General features: G+C 41.0%; 1 pseudogene; it reads left to right on the top strand.

Annotated features, from left to right (window-relative positions):
- Positions 1-19,768, top strand: part of LOC129555195 (nicotinamide/nicotinic acid mononucleotide adenylyltransferase 1-like) — a 52,613-nt pseudogene extending 32,845 nt beyond the window's left edge.
- The last annotated feature ends 228 nt before the right edge of the window (positions 19,769-19,996 follow it).

Raw genomic sequence — 19,996 nt, 5'->3', positions numbered from 1 at the left:
GTGTCCGACCCTTAGCGACCCCACGGACTGCAGCCTACCAGGCTGCTCTATCCATGGGATTTTCTAGGCAAGAGTACTGGAGTGGCTTGCCATTGCCTTCTCCAAAAAGGAACCTGAGCTCCTGGTAATTGTGCAGCCACGAAACCAACCTTGGATCGCTTACATTAATGTAAACTTAATACACTAATATATTAACAAACCCCCTATATTACTGGGTGTGGCAATGCATTCAGTAATAAAGCTGTGTTTTCTAGCCTCCCTTGAAACTGTATATGGCAATATGTCTAAGTTCTAGCCACTGAAATACAGTCAAGATTATGAAAGAATTCTGAAGTTTCACTGAAAGAAACATAGACAGCTAAGAAAGGCCCTTGAGTATCCCTTCCTTTTCACTTCCTGCTGTTTGAAATGTAGAAGCAATGAATGGAGCTGCAGGGGCTCTTCCAGACCATGAGAGTCTCTGAGGAGCAGAAAGATGAGTGTTCCTCTGTCTTTTCCAAGGTTCCCTGATGACTTTGTGAAGCCATTTTACCAGTACTGGACCACTTATGTTTGGACTTCTTTTACCCAAAGAAACAAGTTTTCTGGGTTAAGTCACTTTATTCTGGTTCCCATTTGGCACTAATGGTAAAGAACCTGCCTATTGACGTAGGATACATGAGAGACTCAAGTCTGATCTCTGGGTTGGTACGATTCCCTGGAGGAGGAGATGGTAACCCACTCCAGCATTCTTGCCTGGGAAACTCCATGGACAGAGGAGCCTGGTGGCCTACAGTGCGTAGGGTTGTAAAGAGTTGGATGCAACTGACAGACTTCGCATGCACGTATTCTGGGTCTTCTATTAGGTGCAAGCAAAGCTAATCCTATCTGATACAGCAGTTCATTAGAGTTATTGAAAAGGTACAGGAAAAATGGGTCAAACCCAGAGACCTGGGACATGGGGCTTGTGTCTCATCTGGCTGGGAAACTGTAGTCGAAGTGTCAGCTTCCTGGCCAACACCTGGCTGACCATTCAGGGTCACTAATGGAGTTAGTTCCCGGTCAGTATGAACCCTGATCACTGGGGGGGAGGAGCAGCTAGCATGCTTCCAGAGCAGGTACTCACGGCTTTGGCACAGCTGGGTCTGCAAGGGTCAGGCCTTTAGTGTCTGACATAGGCTGGACACAGGCAGAAGCAGACAGAATCGACCTAACCCATGCCTCTTTAAGACACAATTAAGGCAGAACAATATGCAGGACGTCTCTCTTCTCTAGGGTTGCAAGCAGCTGGATGACTCTCTAACATCCACACTCGTGAGACCCAGCTTTTCTCCTCTCTGTCTGTCATGTGTGGGCCAGCTGCATCCTTACTGGTCCTCATTTTCCGTGCATTGAGCTCATTTACTCCCATGGGATCAATCTGACTGTGAATACTCTGGACTCCAAAGTGTGGGAAAATTGGAGACACAAACAAGTGAAGCCTCAGTGCTCAGGGGCAGAGAGTAGTGTCTTGCCCTCGCTTAGTATCGTATAAGACCTGGAATGTGCTCTTGTTGCAGTGAATACATAGAGACACTTCTAGACAGTGACTCTGGGAGGGAGCCTGCTGCTGCGTAAGGGGGAGGAAGGTCTGTGTGCTGGAGTTCAGAGGATCCTGGGCTCATATGAGAACTATCAGCTTTGAGCTTTTATTGTCAAAGAGGTAAGGTGTGTGGAAGCATGCTGCGAAATACAAAGTGCCCTACAGATTATTGTATTAATGGAGAGAAAAACAACAAAATCACTCGATTCACCATTGTTACTGAGATGATGAGGTACTGACCCCCTTCAATCTGCCCAGAGACTGCAAGTTGCCCTTTTGTTAATTTCTTTCCATCCAGGCTGCTCTTGGGGTTTATTTTAACCAAAGTTCATGTAGATTAACAAAGAGCGGGGGAATGAAACATTTAGAATGACTTGCCTCAGAACCTATTCCTTTCCAGGGGTGACCTGTTCAGAGTCCTATTGCAAACATAAATGACAGATCAGTGTATCTTCAAAATTAACTATGCTAATGATGTGTACTCAGTTGCTCTTGATGTGTGCTCAGTCGTGTCCTACTCTTTGTGACCCCAAAGACTGTAGCCCACCTGCCTCCTCTGTCCATGGGATTTTCCAGGCAAGAATATTGCTGTGGGTACCATTTCCTACTACAGGGGATCTCTCTGACCCAGGGATTGAACCCACATCTCTTGCTCCCCCTGCATTGGCAGACATGTTCTTTATCATTAGCACTACCTGGGAAGCCCCTAGGTGAGACTAATGAGGAGGTACCCTAATTATGTATGATACATATTAATCACATACCCCAAATAACATGCTATTTACTACTATTTACCTCCATCTCCAAAAGTGTGTTCTACTATTAATAGGTGCTATGTGAAGAAATGGTATAGAATAATTTGGGAAAATGCTGGGTTAAGCAAAGTTGAGCTAGACAAGTATTACTAGATATATGTCAGTCTGGAAGAGGGAACTGTCTATGTGTAAATCCTGAAGTGAGGGCCTTTATTATCCTCTGCAAGGAATCTGACAGGATAGATAATAATTTTCTCTGCCTCTGGCTTGTCTGTCTAGATGCTTCCTCTCAAGATGTTTTATCTGGGGAATGACACAAAGTCAAAGGAATAAATGAGATGATTCATGGGGGCCATGGTAGTGCCTGAGACGGATTTTTCAAGTGTTTTTCTGAACTTAACATCCTTAGTTTTCCAGCCTTACATATATTCTGGAGGCTGATACTTCATATCTTCTCTCTGACTCCCTTTTCCACTTATGATAGGCAGAGTCCATCCTACTTCCTGCAGCCTAGGTCATTCAGTAATGCAGCACTTATGTGAGTTTCTTTACTGCTGGACTCTCAGAACCTTAAAATTCTAGTTTGCATTGTGATTCTCCAAAAGGCACTCAAGAGTGTGGCATTCTATAGTATTTTTTTCATTTGGTGAAATTTTAACTGTTAATGTTTATGGCATTGTGCTTTGTACCATTTATTAAAAAAAAATTTTAAAAAATTAAAAAAATAGAGTGTGGCATTTTCCAAAAGTGTTTGCTCCAGAAGATCCATCTCCACACCCCTTTACATCTCCCTGCAAACATCTGTTAGGGTTGGTGTTCCATGGAACACACTGGTGGAAATGCTGATTTAGCTAAATGAGAAGACATCTTGGTGGTCTCGGTACAAAAGAGTTAATTTCACTGAAAAAAGGGAACAGTTTCCTTCCTGCTCCATGATAAATCCAGGTTATCATAATAGATTATGTCTTATCATGAATTTTCTCTAGAGGACCATCACTGACCTTACACACACAGTCTCCTGTAACTATCCTCCACGCTGGCAACAAGATCTGGGGACAATAGTAGATGCTTGTGGAGCACTTTAAAGTGCTTATAAAAGCCAAATATGTCTTACTTTTATGCTATCCATTACATTTGCTAATGATTTAGGTCAGCTGGGTAAGCAATGTGGTCATTCATAATTAATTTTGCTTTTCCTTATAGCCAATGACTTTAACTACTGGATCGTTTGTATTTTTATACAATATGCAGTCTTCCAGGAACACACAAAAGCTTAATGGGTTTTATTATGTGCAATCCCTGATCCATGATTAACATGTGGTTTAATGAGTATAATTTCAAGAAAGCTTGAAACTTGAGGCCCCCTGCTGCTTCTACAAAGCCAGGCACTGGAATGAAAAGTTTGCCACATTAATGGGTTTTGAATGTTTTAAATGGAAGGTTACTCTCACATAAATGAGACTTTCCTTGAAAGCTTGTTAACAATGCTGATTTCTTTTCCAGTCCTAAATATTCTGATTCAGTAGGTCCATGGTGGGTGAGGCATGAGCTTTTCCAACAAATGTACCAAGAAATTTTTTTAAATTAATTTATTTATTTTAATTGGAGGATAATCACTTTACAATATTGTGATGGTTTACACTGGGGCACACTTCTCAAAATAGTAGACTACAATTCTTTTTTTTTTTGAGGTTTATTGAGGGTGCAGGGAACTGGCTGCCTTAGCTGGGAAAGCTGGAAGCCGAGAGATTGTTCAGGGCACGTAAGCACAGTGTTTGTTTCTGGTTTCTTTAACTATTTTCTCTTTCTGGAGAAATGTGTGGCCTCGCTAAAGCTGAATTTGAAAGGGAGGGTGGGATGAATTGGGAGATTAGGATTGACATATATAACTACCATGTGTAAAACTGATAACTAGTGGGAACCTGATGTATAGCACAGGGAGCTCAGCTTGGTGCTCTGTGATGACCTAGTGTGGTGGCAGTGGGGGAAGTCAGAGGGAGGTACAAGAGGGAGGGGATATATGTACACATATAACTGATTCACTGCATTATACACCAGAAACTAACACAACGTTGTAAAACAACTATACTCCAACTAAAAAAAAAGAACCAGAGGAACTCAATATTTGTAAACATTCCCTGAATGCACGCACACAGCTTGCAGGCACACAGTTTGTCTGGAATTCTAAGTATGGAAGGCTCTAGTGTAGCAAAAAGTGGACTTTCCAGGTTATATTAGATCTTACTTTCTGTAGATGCTCTTTCACCAACACCTGGCTGGGATCCTGTTGGCTGTTTTAAGAACCATAAGAAGACACACTGGAGCTATGCTTGACCTGCCCCTGTCTCTGTGGCCTCCATTCTTCCAACAATTGTCTGCATCCTTGCCTAAGTACACCACAGACTTCATTCAATCTGATAGGCAGGTGGACACGGGTGTTCCTGAATGCTATGGAGTGAAACCATGGGCTGCTTTTATCTTACTCCAGTTTTCAACTGCTCCCATTGAAGTGTTGGGGGAAGGTGATGCTCAGTGATAAGATCATTTACTCAGTCCTCTAACAATTTGCTTCTTTACTGGTGACTCTGGGTAGTTGTTTAACCTTTTAAATTTTCTAGGTTGAAAAATAGCATAATAATAATATTCCCCTTTCAGGGCTGTTAGGATTAAATGAGATAAGGTGAAGTATTTAACATGATTCCAGGCAGATGGGGCTCAAAGAGTGTCAACTGTCTCTCTTCTTCCTTCTCCTCTCTCTCTTTATCTCCTGATCTTCCTCCCCTCTTTCCTACTCCTTTCTCCTAAGTGACAGGCAGCTCAACTTCTATTTAAGAAGGTTGTTTAGGTTATGCAATCAGGTTGGAGGAGGAAGAGGAGTGGGCTAGAGAAATTGTCTTAATACATGTGTTCAGTGCAACTTCCCTTGAATAATGTGTTTATTTGAAATGGCTGAGAATGGGACAATGAACATCCACAAGCTGTCCCTTGGTTCCACCAAGTACTATACCAAGGACCTTGGGAGATACGAAGATGATGGAGCCACTACTCATATATAACACAACTTACATTACTCAGGCTTCCCTGGTGGCTCAGACTGTAAAGAATCTGCCGACAATGCAGGAGCCCTGGGTTTCATCCCTGGGTTGGGAAGATCCCCTGAAGGAGGGCATGACAACCCACTCCAGTACTCTTGCCTGGAAAATGCCATGAACAGAGGAGCCTGGCAGACTAAGTCCATGGGGTCGCAAAGAGTCGCACACGATTGGGTGACTAACACACACAGGTTACATTACTTATGTTAGAACAGAAATATCCTTGGCTATGGCAGCACAGAGGAGGGAGCAATTAATTCTTAGATAATGTGTTATCTCTAATTCAGAATCAGAAAAAAAGGAACTGCCCATCTGCTAAAAATAATAATACTGTCATGTGTATATTGCATCAAGTAGATTATTAGCGAGAATATCAACAAAGACAATAGTATATCCATCAAAGCATATCTACAGGCTCAGGAAGAAAGTGGTAGTGGGAAGGATCTGAGGAGCTTCTTCCCTACAGCAAAGTTCTGATTTCACCCACAAACCTTGTTAAAGGAGTTCTGCTCTTATGCAGAAATAGTGATGGTGAAGTTGAGAGACACCAGGAGAAACCAGGGTTTGCCTTGAGTTGTAGGCAATAAATTGTGTGGGAAATGCCAATTTCAAAATTCCTTCTTCCTACATGATTCAATATGAGTAAGACAGAATCATTGTTGTTGACTATAAAATCCATCTCAAAGACTCAAAAATCATTAATGTCCAATGATACTGATTTGTTTTCTGTTAAATCTGAGTCTTGCAGGTTCTATAAGTCTTTCCTTTGGCAGAAAATTCAATAATTTGTTATCACTGAAGGTAAAAGTAGTCTCAAAAATGTTTAGTTTTGTTTTGGTGTTATACACCTTTAGTCCATAAAATGCTAGCTGTGTCTCCATAATTCTCTCCTGGAGAATTAATTAAGTTTCTTGTTTCTGAGGTTTACTACTTGTCTCTGTTTTTCTTGGAGGTCTGGTGGGAATTCTCACTTATTTTTGGTCTTATGGGAAATTTTTCTATGTTAAAAATTGCAGAGTGGAGAATCATAGACTGATAATACTATTATATGGCAACAAGTTTTCTATCTTATTTTTAAAATGAAAACAATATTGGTAACCTCAAAACCTGACAGAATTTTTTTTTAAATGCTTCCTCAAAGTCTTCATCTGAAAAAAAAAAAAGTGCTAATTTTCAGACACTAAGTTTATGTTATTCTTTGTTGAACAACAAACACTATGCTGTTCAGCAGTCAAAAATCCCACAATATAATGATATTCACTGGGGAAAGCTCATGTAACACATACACATAAAAATATATGTATTTTTATGTATACATATAAATTTCATTTTTAATGAAAGTATGTGTAAGTCACTCAGTTTTGTCTCACGCTTTGCAGTCCCATGGACTGTAGCTCACCAGGCTCCTCCGTCCATGGAATTCTCTCAGCAAGAATACTAGAGTGGAAAACCATTCCCTTCTCCAGGGGATCTTACTGACACAAGGATAGAACCCAGGTCTCCTGAATTGCAGGTGGCTTCTGTACCGTCTGAGCCACCAGGGAAGACCATTTTTAATGGACTCAAATATAAAGATAGAATGCAATCTTTTAGCACAAGAGAGTGTTCCAATTTGGATACAAAATTGATTCTATTTAAATTTAGGGGATTTTTATGACCAACCTAGATAGCATATTAAAAAGCAGAGACATTACTTTGCCAACAAAGGTCCGTCTAGTCGAGGCTATGGTTTTCCAGTGGTCATGTATGGATGTGAAATTTGGACTGTGAAGAAAGCTGATCACTGAAGAATTGATGCTTTTGAACTGTGGTGTTGGAGAAGACTCTTGAGAGTCCCTTGGACTGCAAGGAGATCCAACCAGTCCATTCTAGAGGAGATCAATCCTGGGTGTTCATTGGAAGGACTGATGCTGAAGCTTAAACTCCAATACTTTGGCCACCTCATGCGACGAGTTGATTCACTTGAAAAGACTCTGATGCTGGGAGGGATTGGGGGAGGGAGGAGAAGGGGACGACAGAGAATGAGATGGCTGGATGGCATCACAGACTCGATGGACATGAGTTTGAGTGAACTCCGGGAGTTGGTGATGGACAGGGAGGCCTGGCGTGCTGTGATTCATGGGATCGTAAAGAGTCGGACATGACTGAGTGACTGAACTGAACTGAACTGAACTGAAAGAGGGTTGACACAAGAGGCTTCTTTGAGACAAACCCTGCTGGTTCTCATTTTGACTGATCAGACACACTCAGGCTAACCCAGGTGGGTTCCAGTTTGCTGATTTCCTTCTGTTCGTGCACTTTGAAATTAAGGACACTTTTCAAGAGACAAGCATATTTGAAAAACAGAAGAGGTAAAATCAGAGGGAGCCAATGGCACATTTTAATGTGTTACAAGTAATAATAAACGTTCCTAAAGGTCAGTCCTTGTCTCTCAGTCATTCCTCTTCAATATTATTTCCTTCTCCAGATTACCTAGGTTGTTCATTTTTGTGCAACATGCCTCCTTCTTCCCTTTTGTACACCTAACAGATGAGGAATCCCAACCCACAACCGGGCTGAGTCAATCAGATTTTCTCTCTTAAGATGAGAACAGAGGGACCTGGGAAAGAGAGTTGCAGATGCTTAACTGAAAGGTTTCTCAGCTTTTGGGACTGTATGTTTCTATATAATGTTGTAAGGGAGCTGAGAAGCCTTGAGGAAACAAAGAAGTTGCCCTGGCTTGAAAAGTCAACTCTTCTATCTCTGTGAGGATGCAAGGAGTGGGTAGGGGAGTCAATTTCTACTTCACAGTTCTGGTTCTGTGGGGGACGGGGCAGGCGGGGGGAGGTCCAGATGTCACTTCACCTGCTGTTTGTGGATTCTGTGTGCTTCCCTGAATCCCTACAAACACCTTGCTACATGTTTGCATGGTGTGACTATACTTCTGTTATTTGTAATTACAAAAGCCTGATCAGGATGGAAATCAGGTTAGAAGTGCTGTGGTTCTCCTTTTAGAAAATTTTATACATGGTTATGACTTTTATAGCAGTGATTGCAGCATTAAATATGAAAGTGGGATTGGCTTTTTAAAACAGACAGAGAAAATTCCTTTCTATTGAAATTAAGGAGAAGTCGACTCATCCACTGACCTTTGAGTGTCGTTTGCTAAAAGCAAAACATATTTGCCCATATCAAGAAGTGCTAAGGGCCAACCCATTGCCTCATTGAGCCTGCTGCTAGGTTGAGGGAGACAAATATAACACCTGAAACAACCAGAGAATAATTCAAGGCAGGTAATGATTGCTAGCTAAATCATGGGGTGCTGACTAGATGGGCATTTGATCTGAGAAGAAGAGGTCGACGCAGACTGGAACCTCAGAAATGAGAGAGGCAAGAGGTAAGCTTCAAGAAAGGAGGGCTCAGTCTCTGGAATGGGTAACTGGGCTCAGTCTCTGGAATGGGTAACTGAACTAGGGTGGAGGAGGGTTTCAGGAAGGGCAGGGAGGTAGGAAGGAGCCAAGAATGAGGATGCATATGTGAGTGCCCAATGTCTCTGTAGATGGGGCCCCACCTGACCCCAAGCCTCTGGTCCACTAGGCAGACAAGACACACAGAGATGAAAATGCTTCCGAGACAGATGCAAGGCAAGACATGGCCAGAAGTCAAAGAAATGTCTTAAGAGTTATTTATGACTTGGAGGGAATTTGGAAGAGAATGAATGTACTGAGAAATGATGGGCAGGAGAATGGCTTCAAAACGAGGCTGGTACAGCCAGTGGTCAGAAGATGAAAAGTGTGAACCCAGGCTTGCAGTGATATACAGCCATTGTTCTTAAAGTTACTTTGGTAATGAAAGCATTTTCCTTCCTTCTTTCTTTTAATCATTAGAACATTCAGTTCAGTTCAGTTCATTTCAGTTGCTCAGTCATGTCCAACTCTTTGCGACCCCATGGACTGCAGCACTCCAGGCCTCCCTGTCCATCACCAACTTCTGGAATTTACCCAAACTCATGTCCATTGAGTTAGTGATGCCATCCAACCATCTCATCCTCTGTCATCCCCTTCTCCTCCCACCTGCAATCTTTTCCAGCATCAGGGCCTTTTCAAATAAGTCAGTTCTTTGCATCAGGTGGCCAAAGTATTGGACCTTCAGCTTTAACATCAGTCCTTCCAATGAGCACTCAGGACTGATCTCCTTTAGGATGGACTGGTTGGATCTCCTCGCAGTCCAAGGGACTCTCAAGAGTCTTCTCCAGCACCACAGTTCAAAAGCATCAATTCTTCGGCACTCAGCTTTCTTTATAGTACAACTCTCACATCCATACATGACCACTGGAAAAACCATAGCCTTGACTAGACGGACCTTTGTGGGCAACGTAATGTCTCTGCTTTTTAATATGGTGTCTAAGTTGGTCATAACTTTCCTTCCAAGGAGCAAGCATCTTTTAATTTCATGGCTGCAGTCACCATCTGCAGTGATTTTGGAGCCCATTAGAACACTAGGTTTTGTTTTGTTAAAGCATTTTAAAATTTTATTTTAATTAATTAATTAGGCTGCACCAGTCTTAGTTGTGGCTTATGGGATCCAGTTCCCCAACCAGGGATTGAACCAGGGCCCCCTGCATTGGGAGCACAGAGTCTGAACTGCTGGACCACCAGGAAAGTTCCAAACTTTATTTTATTTTTTTCTACTTATTTACTTTGGCTGCACCACATGGCTTGTAGGATCTTAGTTTCCTGACCAGGGATCAAACCAGTGCCCTTGGCAGTGAAAGCACAGAGTGAACCCATTTTCCTATTAAGAAATCTTAAGTGGAAGCTCAGTGAACAAAATAGATGATAATTACTAGTTCTGGCTGAAGTGGAGGAGTGGGTCTGGGACCCACCTGTTAAATGCCATGCCCCTTTCCCTAGCCTTGAGGCTTGTCCACAGTACTTAGATTTTCCTTTAGTTAGCCGCTTGAAAATCTGGAGCATTGGAAAGTAGAGGGCTGTCACAGTCAGGGATGGTGAGAAAGCAGTAATTGTGAAAGAATTCAGGTGTGAGGTGGTGCATCTCAGCCTGGGATGGAGGGGGAAGTAGAGGGAACAGAGAGGAAACAGTCACTTGTCCTACTCCCCACGTGTTGATCAGAACTGATCATTATACCTTCTTCTGCTCCTTGATTTTCATTTCTACAGGTGGTGCTCGTAATCTCCTTTGGAATACTGAGCGAGGAGTTTTCTACAGATCCCTAAGCTGCAGTTCTTGTGCTGGGAATAAAGAAAAATTAATAGATGAGCAGTGCCAACTGCCTAATTTTCAGGGTTCATCTCATAGGTGTTTCTTCTAGAAGTGTACCTGTCTTTCCTCTTCCAGATATAAGCTGCCTTTTATGTATTTCTGACATTTTACGGTTTCCTGCTTAGGAAGAAAGTGGGCTTCCCAGGAGGTTATATTAAATTGAATAGATTGTCAGGTAGCACTCACTGAAGTTACAACGACAAAAGAGGACCACATTCATCTCTAGCTCTTTATGTTCATGTAGAATTCTTTTTTTCCTGCTTCCAAATTAAGTCTCTATTGGTTTTGGCCAGTTAACTTGGCTTCCCATCCTAAAACGTGGATCTACTTGAGCTGATTTCAATGAGAGGTGAGGTTACAGTGACACAGCCTCTAGAGGGGACACTGATGGACTCACTTATCCATCAGCATTCATAGTCTTTATTAACCCAAGTGAAGCTGATTGAAATATCTTGGCAACCAATCCACATTTGCTGTATTGAAGTAATTTGGTGAATGGGAAAATAACAGTGGTCTATAATGAAAGACTAATATGTGAGGTTCAGACAGTGAGTTCTTAAATGGTCAAATTTACACTGTTGTTAAGAACTTACCTAAGGAAATCTACATACTAAAAAGTAGGAAAGGACCAAAAAAAAAAAAAAAACCCAACCTTTCAAGATGGCCATTATTTGCTCTCCAACAATCAGAATTACCTTATGAAATTAAAAAGGGGGAAACATCAACTGGACCAAATATTTCTAAGTAAACATTCTGAAGTACAGTTCTGAATATGCTGTTCCTCTGCTCAAAATCTGTCCATAGGATACATTCAAGCCTCTCTAAGGCTTGGCTCAGAACTGCCTTGCCAGCCGCGTCTCCATCTGTTGCCTCCATGTACCCCACAGACACCATTTCTCAGGCAGAGCTCCTAGGTCCCATCTCTGTGCCTGTGCTCTTGCTGCTGTGAGCTGCTGAGACATTTCAATACCATCCTGCCAGAATGTTAAGGAAACTCCACTGTCTGGTTTATACGCTGCAGTTCCCTTTTGTGAAGATGTTCATTCATTCGGCATCCCTGAAGAGGTGCTCTCTTTCCTTTGTCTTACTTTAGATGTTTGAAATGAGCTTATAGGATGTTCCTGCCTCCTGCCTAACCACTTTTTAAAAGATATTTGTGTGCATGACTTGTAAATCTCTAAAGTAGATGCTGATATATTGATAAATAGTGGGGGGAAATGTGGGCTTTGAGATCAGCTTGATCTGAGCTCAGATTTTAGCTTCACCAGCTAGTATCTGGCTTGGGCAAATTCTGTATCTGCTCTGTTTCTCTATGTCATCTGTTAAACAAGGATCAAATTAATGACCCCCAGAAGGGTGATTATCAGTGGGGTTTCCCTGATAGCTTAGCTGGTAAAGAATCCGCCTGCAATGCAGGAGACCTTGGTTTGATTCCTGGGTTGGGGACATCTTCTGGAGAAGGGATAGGCTACCCACTCCAGTATTCTTGGGCTTCCCTGGTGGCTTAGTCGATAAAGAATTTGCCTGCAATGCTGGAGACCTGTGTTTGATCCCTGTGTCAGGAAGATCCCCTGGAGAAGGGAAAGGCTACCTGCTCCAGTATTCTGGCCTAGAGAATTCCAGGGACTGTATAGTCCATGAGGGTGCAAAGAACTGGACAAGACTGAGCAACTTGACGTTCACTCAACTTTCCCTTTCAGTGTGATTGGGAACATGCAAGCGATCAAGAATATGAAGTCCAAGTTTGGCCCCTAACTTCAAGGTAGGTGCTCATTGAATGGGAGTTTGCCTTTTGTATTCTCTACATCATTTAGTACGGGTCCCTGAACTGTTAAGGTGCTCAATAACATTTTCCAAGCTGAATTAATATGAACAAGAGATTAGATTTGGGGAACTTCCCTGGTGGTCCAGTGGCTAAGCCTGGACCCAATGCAGGGAGCCCTGGTTCAATCCCTGGTTAGGGAACTAGATCCCACATGCCACAACTGAGAGTTTGCATGCTGCAACTAAGACCCAACACAGTCAAATAAATACATAAAAATAAATTTTAAAAAAGGGATTAGATTTGGGACTTTACTGGCAATATTAACTCTTTTCAGATCTCTTAGTACTACCTTGTACATCAAAACACTAATTTCCAAAATTGGCTAGAAAACAAAACACTATGTTTTGCATATTTTTTTTTTTTTGATAAGGTGGAGGCCCACTTGCTGGGATGCGGCAACCAAACAGGAAGTGCGATGAGGCCATTTTCTCTTGCATCCTCCTGCCTTAGTCCTAGAGCCAGGCTCTGTTTTGGAAAGAGGCTTCTAGCCATGCACTTCTACAGTGGGGAAACCGTATATGGTATGCTGGAACCCACAGTGATTAGGAGAGCAGCATCTGGTTGGTGTCCAGGATCTGAGGTGAGGGAAGCCTTCTGCCTCCGTAACCCCAGCTTCCTAACATGGTTCAAATGATTAGGCAGTGCACTTCAGGGAGCCCTAATCAAGCTTCTATTAATGTGCCTAAGTCCAGACAGTGTAAAGTGCCTGACCTACAGCTAGAGAACAGCTTTCTTCAGAAGGGTGTGACATTTTATTGTGAGCTGCTCCCAACTGAATTTTTTTAAATCCTAAATGCATACTTGCCTCCACTAGGTTTCTCAATTTTAAACAAGTACTATTTGTTCATTGTAGACAATCTGAAAAATATATAAAAGCACAACGGCATACCTAAATGTTAGCATAGCTTTTATTTTAAAAGTCATTACATCCTATAAATGCTGTTTTGAAAACTATATTTGTATATCAATTTACTGTGTTCATTTTCCTATGTCAATAAATTTCCTTTGACAGCAGCAAGTTGAAAGATACCTAGCCTTCTGTCAGAGGTTCCATGGTTTACTTATCCAATTCCATAGAGCTGAAAAATTTTAATAATGTTGAAATAAATATCCTTTCATATATGTAATTTCATATATTCTTTTTGGGTAAATTCATAGAAAAATGATTTCTAGATAGAAGGTATCTATAAATGTTGCCAAATTATAACATTTGTACCAATTTTCACTTTTCTATTGTCTGACAGTTATTTCAGTTTTGTTACTATTGTAACTTATACGATAAAAAGGTCCTCGAACATGATTTTTTTCATACCTATTGTTTTCATAGGATAAATACAATTGCAGTATAAAAAAAATTAGCATGTTTGAAGATTTCACCCATATTGCCAAATTTCCTTTTAGAAAAGTTATTCATTCTCACCTCTCATGATTAGAATTCCATTTATTTCTCAGGATGCTTGCCAGTAACTTATCATTAAATTTTTTTTTGCTAATAAGATTGTCCAAGAACAGTAGTTCAGTATTTTGATTTGTATTTCTTTGATTGTTAATGAGGTTGAGTGTAATTTCATGTGTTTGTTTTCAGTCTTAAGATTTATTAATATAGTAACTCAGCTTTACAAGTAGTTTTTTGGTATTAGAATTAGATCACAACACTCCTGTTTTGGCTGAATTAATTAGCTTTGATACTGTTAATCAACAACTATTTATTGAGCCCTGACTGCCTGCAGAACTGTGACAGCCACAGAGAGGATGCAGCAGAGGAGAAAAAGTGAGTTCCTAAGAAAATGACCAGCTGGAGAGAAAATTCAGATATATACAAACAGATCATTTAAAATGGGAAACTTTGTATGTTTTGTTTAATATTTAAAATATGTAAAAGAATATTAATAATACAAAAGGATCTGAGACTTAGTTCAGTTCAGTCGCTCAGTTGTGTCCGACTCTTTGCGACCCCATGAATCACAGCACACCAGGCCTCCCTGTCCATCACCAACTCCCGGAGTTCACTCAAACTCATGTCCATCGAGTCGGTGATGCCATCCAGCCATCTCATTCTCGGTCGTCCCCGTCTCCTCCCGCCCCCAATCCCTCCCAGCATCAGAGTCTTTTCCAGTGAGTCAACTCGTTACATGAGGTGGCCAAAGTATTGCAGTTTCAGCTTTAGCATCAGTCCTTCCAATGAACACCCAGGATTGATCTCCTCTAGAATGGAATGGTTGGCTCTCCTTGCAGTCCAAGGGACTCTCAAGAGTCTTCTCCAACACCACAGTTCAAAAGCATCAATTCTTTGGCAATCAGCTTTCTTCACAATCCAACTCTCACATCCATACATGACCACGGGAAAAACCATAGCCTCGACTAGACGGACCTTTGTTGGCAAAGTAATGTCTCTGCTTTTTAATATGCTATCTAGGTTGGTCATAACTTTCCTTCCAAGGAGTAAGCGTCTTTTAATTTCATGGCTGCAATCAGCATCTGCAGTGGTGTTGGAGCCCCAAAAAATAAAGTCTGACACTGTTTCCACTGTTTCCCCATCTATTTCCCATGAAGTGATGGGACCAGATGCCATGATCTTTGTTTTCTGAATGTTGAGCTTCAAGCCAACCTTTTCACTCTCCTCTTTCACTTTCATCAAGAGGCTCTTTAGTTCCTCTTCACTTTCTGCCATAAGGGTGGTGTTATCTGCATATCTGAGGTTATTGATATTTCTCCCAGCAATCTTGATTCCAGCTTGTGGATCTGAGACTACTAACAACAAATAGCACAGGTCCAAAAACCACTAAGATAGAGATTGAAGAATGGAATTTATTTTGAGCTTAAACTAAAAAGATAGAGATTACTAATTATGATACATATGACTTAATTCTGGGCTTTTTGGCAGCCAGAAGAAGTGCCATGCAGCTGTCATTAATTAATGAAAGGGTGTGTGCAAGTATATTAAAAGGATCAAATCTTTCCAGTATTATCTGAGCAGAAGAATTCTCACACGTATGTTTCTCTAAGAAGTCTTGAACCACAAAACAAAGTCTTCAACAGAATTTTCTTGAAAATCCTGTCTTTGCATTATGATTTCTTTTCCTTTTTTTTTCAATTGAAGCACAGTTGATACACAATGTTGTATTCGTTTCTGGTATACAGCAAACTGATTCAGTCTTACATATTCTTTTCCATATTATTTTAAACTATGGTTTATTATAGGATATTAAATATAGTTCCCTGTGCTATTCAGTTGGATTTTGCTGTTTATTTTCTATATAGTAGTTTTTACCTAAACAAAAAAGGTCTTAATTACCCAGATAATCATGATGGTGTGATCACTCACCTAAAGCCAGACATTCTGGAGTCTGAAGTCAAGTGCAAACATTACAGGAACAAAACTAGTTGAAGTGATGGAATTCCAGCTGAGCTCTTTCAAATCCTAAAAGATGATGCTTTTAAAGTGTTGCACTCAATATGACAGCAAATTTGGAAAACTCAACAGTGGCCACAGGACTGGAAAAGGTCAGTTTTTATTCCAATCCTAAAGAAAGGTAATGTCAAAGAACGTTCAAGCTGCCATACAACTGCACTCATTTCACATGCTAGCAAGATTATGCTTAAAATCCTTCAAGCTACGCTTCAGTGGTATGTGCACTGAGAAATTCCAGATGTTTAAGCTGGATTTAGAAAAGGCAGGGGAATGAGAGATCAAATCATCAACATCCACCGGATCATGGAGAAAGCAAGGAAATTCCAGAAAAATATCTACTTCTGCTTTACTGACTATGCTAAAGCCTTTGACTTTGTGGATCACAACAAACTGGAAAGTTCTTAAAGAGATGGGTATACCAGACCACCTTACTTGCCTCCTGAGAAACCTGCACGCAGGACAAGAAGCAACAGCTAGAACTGGACATGGAACAACCAACTGGTTCAAAGTTGGGAAAGGAGTATATCAAGGCTGTATGTTGTCATCCTGCTTATTTAACTTATATGCAGAGTACATCATGAAAAACACTGGGCTGGATGAAGCACAAGCTGGAATCAAGGTTGCAGGGAGAAATAACAACAACCTCAGATAGCCAGATGATACCACTTTAATGGCAGAAAATGAAGAGGAACTAAAGAACCTCTTGATGAAGGTGAAAAAGGAGAGTGAAAAAGTTGGCTTAAAACTCAACATCAAAAAAGCAACGATCATGGCATTCAGTCCCATCACTTCATGGCAAATAGATGGGTAAAAAATGGAAACAGTGACAGACTTTATTTTCTTGGTCTCCAAAATCACTGCAGACAGTGGCTGAAACCATGAAATTAAAAGATGCTTGCTCCTTGGAAGAAAAGCTATGACAAACCTAGATAGCATATTAAAAAGCAGAGGCATCACTTTGCCAACAAAGATCCACATAGTCAAAGCTATGGTTTTTCCAGTAGTCATGTATGGATGTGAGAGTTGGACGATAAAGAAGGCTGAGTGCTGAATAATTGATGCTTTTGGACTGCGGTGTTAGAGAAGACTCTTGAGAGACCTTTGGACAGCAAGGAGATCAAACCAGTCCATCCTAAAGGAAATCAACCCTGAATATTCATTGGAAGGACTGATACTGAAACTCCAAGACTTTGGCCACCCGATGGAAAGAACTGACTCATTAGAAAAGACCCTGATGCTGGGGAAGATGGAGGTCAAGAGGAGAAGGGGGAGACAGAGGATGAGATGGTTGGATGGCATCACTGACTCAAGGGACATAAGTTTGAGCACACTCCAGGAGACAGTGAGGGACAGAGAAGCCTGGCATGCTGCAGTCCATGCTGTCAAAAAGAGTTGAACACAACTTAGTGACTGAACAACAACAACAACAGTTTTTATCAGCATGATCATTTCTCACTGTAACAACAACAAAGATGAAGGCATAGTATTACACTGTAGTCCTTCAGTTCAGTTCAGTCGCTCAGTCTTGTCTGATTCTTTGCGACCCCATGAATCACAGCACGCCAGGCCTCCCTGTCCATCACCAACTCCCAGAGTTCACTCAAACTCATGTCCACAGAGTCGGTGATGCCATCCAGCCATCTCAGTCTCGGTCATCCCCGTCTCCTCCCGCCCCCAACCTTTCCCAGCATCAGAGTTTTTTCCAGTGAGTCAGCTCTTCACATGAGGTGGCCAAAGTATTGGAGTTTCAGCTTCAGCATCAGTCCTTCCAATGAACACCCAGGACTGATCTCCTTTAGGATGGACTGGTTGGATCTCCTTGCAGTCCAAGGGACTCTCAAGAGTCTTGTAGTCCTTAGTATTATTATTTCTGAAGAAGTTAGATACATGCCTTTCTGATGATCTGATTTAGTAAAGAAGTAGAGCCTTCAGAATCTAGAGTCAGAATTACTCCTAAATCTTTCACCAATTCATTTAAAATCTTTTATTGAAATATAATTGATTTTCAATGTTGTGTTAGTTTCAGTTGTGTGGCAAAATGATTCAGTTAAACGCACACGCGCACACACACACACACACACATACACAAGATATTGAGTACAGTTTGCTGTGCTATGCAGTAGTAGGTCCTTGTTATCTATTTTATACATAGTAGTGTGTACAGTTTAATCCCAATCTTCCGATTTATCATTCTCTCCTTACTTTCCCCGCCCTGTGGCAACCATAAACTCATTTTCTATATCTGTAAGTCTATTTCTGCTTTGTAGATAAGTTCATTTGTATCATATTTTTATATTCCACACATAAGTGGTATCATATGATATTTGTCTTTCTCTAACTTACTTCACTTAGTATTATAATCTCTAAATCCATCCATGTTGCTGTAAATGGCATTATTTCATTATTTTTCTTGGCTGAGTAAATATTCCATTGTGTATATACACCACATCTTCCTTATCCATCATCTGTTGACAGACACTTAGGTTTGTTCCATGTCTTGGCTTTTGTAAATAGTGCTGTTGTGAACACTGGGGTGCTGGCCAACCCATTTCAGAATCAGTTGTTTCAATTGGTATTTTGACAGACACTGTACCAATGACTGAAGGAGATTAAAGATGAGAAAAATGCGAGATTGCTAATGCCCAGAACCCAAAGTTTAGGTATCTAGTTATTGATTAAAACTATTTTTCAATATTTCATTTATTTATGCATTCAACACATGTGTAATAGGGCTTCCCAGGTGGCTCAGTGGTAAAGAATCCACCTGCCAAGCAGGAGACATGGGTTTAATCCCTGTGTTGGGATGATCCCCTGGGGAAGGAAATGGCAACCCACTCCAGTATTCTTGCCTGGGAAATCCCATGGACAGAGGAGCCTGGCAGGCTGCAGTCATTTAGTGGCAAAGAATCAGACACAACTTAGTGATTAAACAGCAGCATATTTGCATGTTTAATAAGTTTGAGATACTGAGTTAGGGTCTGTTATACAAGGATCAACAATTTTTTCAGGAGAAGAGAAATAGTTAAAACATTATGTGGAAAAACTATGACAATAGTGATAAATGCAAAGTGCAAGGGAGCACAGAAGAAAAAGTGAATCTTTTCTGTATTTGATGTCAGAAAAGGCTTCCAAGAGAAAGTGACATTTTATCTAGGTTGCAAAGCTGAATAAGAGTTCATCAGATCACTTGCTACTAAGAATTTAAAGTGAGTGGAAGTGGATACACAGAAAAGTCTTCAGAAGGAGTGACTAGAGACTGCTAAGGTGCTCAGACTCCATTAGGAAAAACTGGAGGCTAGTAGCTATGATCACCAGTAAAGTTCATCTATGCTAGAAAGACCTGAATGGACGAGGAAGTGAGCTTAACGAAGTCAAGATTTTAGTCAAAAGAAATCCCTGGGGCCAAAAACAAAAGGTGTTCCAAAGGTAAAGTTGCTGTGCGGGGCAGATATATCAGAGTCCTCTGGTGTTCTCAAACTGTGGAAGAATGAGGATTTCACTCAAATTGTGGGAAACAATGAGCTCATATGTATTACTAGGGCTAGAAAAGATGCTCAGAAATTAAACTATGAACCTGATGTGCCGTGGAAACACCGGAACAACATTCAGCTGGTGAATGAGCAGATCACCAGTGACATCTCATCCACAAAGACCCAGCAAGCCCTCAGAAGGGGTCGGAGCATTCACCTCTGGGTGCCAGATCTTGTCCAAGAATATAGTGAAATATATAATTTGTATGGCTCTATGAATTAAGAGAGGCATTTGGGGATTATCCTGGCTCCTTTGCAGAAAATCACTACAAAACTAACTCCTAAGAAACTCTACAGCATGATATTTTGGACTTCCATTTTTGGAATCTGAAATAATCAGGGTATTAGTAATGGAGGAAAGTAATTATGACCCTGTCTCATAAACTAAAACTTAAAAGTTTGGTAAAAATCATTAGCAAATTAATATCAGGTTTGTCTGTAAAAAAAAAAAAGTTCATCTGATTGAGAAGGTAAGAAAGACCTGGTAGGCAAAGGGCACAGCATACACAAAAATACAGATGCATAAAAGTACAAAATAAGCAGACTATTGGAGTAGGGC

The sequence above is a fragment of the Moschus berezovskii genome, chromosome 12, assembly GCF_049115385.1.
Source record: "Moschus berezovskii isolate FMDL1 chromosome 12, NW_MosBer_1.0, whole genome shotgun sequence".
NCBI classification, from domain to species: Eukaryota; Metazoa; Chordata; class Mammalia; order Artiodactyla; family Moschidae; genus Moschus; species Moschus berezovskii.
This window is presented reverse-complemented; position numbering and strand designations above follow the sequence as displayed.